At 42.2% G+C, this 4,708-nt stretch overlaps 1 pseudogene; it reads right to left on the bottom strand.

The window, feature by feature from the left end:
* Nucleotides 1-4,259: 4,259 nt before the first annotated feature.
* On the bottom strand, nt 4,260-4,374 carry LOC111817961 (annotated as a pseudogene).
* Nucleotides 4,375-4,708: the final 334 nt, after the last annotated feature.

Consider the following 4,708-nt stretch of genomic DNA (forward strand, 5'->3'; position numbering starts at 1 on the left):
GATCGCAGCATTACTGCACTTTATTTATAGATTCTGGTGTCAAGAAAATGTGTTTCGGAAATGCATGCGTCTTCAGAAACCTTGTCAGCTCAGAAATTATTTCAATTCCAAGGTGACACAAGCCCATCAGCATAAACAGGAAGTGTCATCACCACAGGCTCTCAGTCCTCCAGCCCGCGTCCAGCAGGCACTCCCCAGCCCTGCGAAGCTGCTCGCGTCTTCGGCGCTGTTATCCAAGCTTGCACTTTCTTTTCAAATAGGAATGGAAATGGTATCAAAAAGACTCTTTGAGATAACTCAAGAGATAAACCTTTTAAAGAATACCGGAGATCGTTAGTATAGAATACAGAAATCATTCAAAACATTAATGATTATGAAAATGAAGGAGATTAAACTAAATTTTGGCTCTGTATAGGCTACATGCTAGCAAATGCCTTTCAGCATAAGATAAGATGGTTTTTTACACACTGCAAAATAAATGTTACCTGGTTATTTTGGTTGTTATCACCTGGTTATTGAGATGTGTATGATGCCTAGTATATAATTAAGCTGCACAACATTTATCTTATTACAAGAATAGCAGTAACTAATGTGGCCTCCATGGTCTCTCAGTAAACTGAAGTAAGTGACACCTTTATACTCTCCAATGAGCATGGCTTGTAAATGTTGTTATTTTTGTATTTGAATTCTGACTTTGTCAATTACTACCTGTGTCAACTGGCCAAGTAGTTTCTCTTTAGAACCTTCACACCTTCCACTCTACAATGAGGAACGAGGATAGATTCCCTGTGATATTACGGAACACAGGACTAAGAGAGATCAGTAGGCCAATTTTAAGATTCCTTTCCCTCTCCTCCTCCATTTGGCCAGGGAGTTCGCTCTGCACAAGAGCTGCTAAGGTCAGAGCGACCATCCATGTTCAGTGAGCAGTTTTCAGAGAGGCGTTAAGTCAAGTGCCAAGTGTCACATTTAGTAAACCAAACTGGCGGACACAGAAACAGGTAGATTTTTTTTTTTTTTTTATGGAGGAGAGACAATTGCATGTAAATGGAATACAGAGTGGACAGCAGTCATAGTACTGGGTCTGGACACTTTCTTAATTAACATCTTACAAGGTAAGGTGTGGGCCTGGTGTAACAAATGTAAGAATATGGTGGTGTCATATAAAATGCAAACTGCAAAAAATCACGGTGTTTGTAATCCTGGAATTTAGTTTATTACCTGTTTTATAAAGCAAGCATTGAAGAATGAAAATGTTTTAAAGCAGAATGCTTGTATGTAGTGGATCAGGTAACAGATTTATGAAGCTCATTAGGACATAATTCTGCATAATGAATCGCCTTTCAGCAATGAACTAAACTCAAGATTTCAGGACAAATATTAATTTTTAATGTAAATTTGGTTCACCAGTTTTCCACGGTTGCAAATCCCAGCTTCTTGGTATATAAACAGTATCACTTCCAAAGGGTCAGCCAAATAGCTCAATGGATTAAAGCAACTGTAAGCAGGCGCAGGGGCCGGGGATTTGATCCCTGGGCCTGCCGTGCTGGCCCTGTCCCTGGGGTACACTGAGATGGCAATTGAGACTGAGTATGGTGGCACACACCTGTAATCCCAGCTCTTGGGAGGCTGTAAACAGGTGGATCACTATGAATCCGATCTAGTAGTGAGCCCCTGAACACCCTATAGACCCTCCCCTAAAAATACAAAAATCAAACAAAAAACAGTATCACTTTTGCAGTTTAAATATATGTGAATGCCAATCAGCTGCCATTTACTAGCTTAGTGTCTCATCTCTGTGGGCCTCAGTGTATTTATCTGTAAAAGGGGAATATCACGTTCCTCAGTGGTTGATTGTAAAGACTAGAACCAACATTAGAAAACACCTGAAGTACAGGAGTACTACAGAAGGAGGTGATTTGTATAATGGCATTCCATCTGGAGAGTGCCTAGTAATGGATTCCGTTTTTGCCTTGCCAGACCCTTCATTCTTCCTATCTCTCCCTCTCATTTGGCCACTCGGATGTTTCATGACAAAAGGTGAGCCTGCAGTCCTATTTGTTACATTTATGCTGTTCAATAAACACGTTATAATCTCTCAGGGCTGCCGCTGACACATTGGCAAGCATTCCAGCGGGAATATAGTTCATGCTTCAGGACCTAGATGCACGGTGACACATTAATACGTCCTGGAATTCTACAAAGACGCAATGGGCTTGGAGGGGGAGCAGAACGTATGTTCGCCTTTCATTGTGCAATACTGTCTATCTGGCATGATTTACCGCCGAGTGTCTGGCAACGGTGTCCTTTATGGGCAAATTATACTCATTTCAAATTCCATAGAGGAGCTTTGTACCGAGGTCAGCTGGACTCAGGCTGACAAATCCGGATGATGCTACATTTGAAGGAAATATACAAACTGGCATACATTATTATGAATAGATTACTATTAATTTATTACCAATTGGTATAGTTTAGGTTTATTAATAAAAAGCATTAATATTATTAAGCCTTTAATTTCTCTCATTCCTAAAGCTGAAATAATTACACATTGATAGCAATTATTTTTTAGTTCAAGTAACACTCCCATCACACATTTGGAGAACAACATAAAAATGCAAGCCCGTGGAAAGGCCCCGAGGGTGGCGCATCTCTGGAATCCCTGTGCTCTCGGAGGCTGAGGCAGGAGAGTGATTTGCAACCCAGCCTGTGCAACTTAGCAGCATAAAAGACCTTGTCTAAAAATGCAAAATAAAAAGCAGGTGTGGACGGAGCACAGGATGAAAGCTGTGGGTTCAGTCCCAGTACAAAATCAAGACAAAAAAATCAAGAATATTAAACATAATTTGCCAATACCTCTGACAAAGTAAGAAGTTATAGAGGCTTTTATAATTTTAAATGCTCCAAGTTGGTGCTCACTGCTTAACTCTGTATGAGATCCAATAACCTGATATTTCTGTGCTTCGATCTAGGAGGAGAGGTGACGCTACCAGTTTTTGGAAGACTAATATGCACGCTCTAGGGAGTATGCACTGGTCCAAAAGTTCCCTGGCGTTGCCTTGTTTTCTGACGCCTGAGAGACAGGATGCCAGAGAGAAGGAACCCCGCCCAGCCCCTATCGGGCATACGCCTGCCCTTCAGTTTTCATGTGTCTTTTGGTTTGCAGTGAGTGGCGTCATAAACTTTAGATGTTCTAACACACTGAGCTTGCTATAGATTCATGGGTGTGAGGCTTGGAAATCGGGCTCATGATCACATTGACTCCCCGTTACTGCTGTGCTGTCCTCCCTGGGAAGCCAACCCTCGTCCTCTTGAGTGGGGCTGCAAGAACAAAAGCGCTATCAGTTGGTACGAAGGTGTCGCTTCCGCGCTTCGCCCTCCTGCTCCGAGGAGCTTAGGGTGGATTCTGCAGGCCTCATTGCAGCTGACCACGGGAGGACGCCTGCTGAGAGCAGGAAGAGGGCGATTATCATGGGGCTGCTACCTCTTCACCTAGACAGTAAACAGATTTGAAAAGCTGGAAGGCAATCGCTGAAATACCTAGCATTAAGAATGCTTCCTTCCAGAAATATTTAATTTAAAAAAAAGTTTCATTATGATATATTTGAGCTTGTCACTCTTATTTTAAAAGAATGTATACATTATGTCAAAGTCTCTCAGCTTTAATTTCCAATACTGTGGCTGTCAATAGATGTAATCTACAAAAATACAAGGTCCCTTGGGACAGTCCGTCATTTTTCAGAGTGCAGAGGGGTCTTGAGATAAAAGGCCGGGTGGACGCTGCCGTCATGGAATGATCTAGTAGAAAGAGCTCTGGGAATTTCTAGTTTTCATTCAAGGGCAAAAAAAGCTAGGAAGAGGTCTCCCTCACATTTGCACCCAGACTTGCTCTTATTGATATATGTCTTGATAAACCCAATATAAGATGAAACTATTCTAAGTCAAAAACGTATCCAGTACAGCTAATTGACTGAACACCACAGCTTAGCCTAGCCTGCCACAAATGTGCTCTGAACATGTGCAAAATTAGCCAACATTTAGATAAAATCATTCAATACCTTTTACCATGAAGAGTTGAATATCTCCTACCTTTATGGGCTATGCACCTGAGAGCCAAATAACAGAATGGCTTCATGGGTATGTTATGACACTGTTGTTTTTAGTCAAAAATATATAAGTATGACCATCATAATTTGAAAATTTTCTTGTACAATGAAAATATGGATGGACTGAGAACTTTCACAAGTTTTCTTTTTAAAAAAATTACAAAATGTCTCATGAGTTTGCACGTTACCCTTGTCCAGGGGCCATGCTAACCTTCTCTGTACCACTCCAATTTTAGTACATGTGCTGCCTGGAAAGCTTTAAGAGAACTGAGGCTGCACGCCACTGGCTCAACATTTAAGGATGAACATTGGTTCTGATCAGACCACGTGAGTCCAAGCTTATTGAGACGAAACCACCAGACACCAGGAAGAACACCCAATCCAGGTGACAGTAGCCGGGTGGTACCACCCAAGGGGGAAGAGAAAAGAGAGAAGGCCTTGGGGACCAGGGGGCCTGGAGGAAGCCACATTTCGCTGATGCTTTCTCCATGAATTCCAATAGGCGTTCACCAGAAAGCTTGGGCAAGCGTAAGTGAAGTGCTGCCAGGGTGCCAAGCTAGGGAAGCAGAAGAGCAGGTGCTCCTGAGGGCTACAGAACTCTC

Source organism: Octodon degus, unplaced genomic scaffold (genome assembly GCF_000260255.1).
Source record: "Octodon degus isolate 3935 unplaced genomic scaffold, OctDeg1.0 scaffold00075, whole genome shotgun sequence".
Classification (NCBI taxonomy): Eukaryota; Metazoa; Chordata; class Mammalia; order Rodentia; family Octodontidae; genus Octodon; species Octodon degus.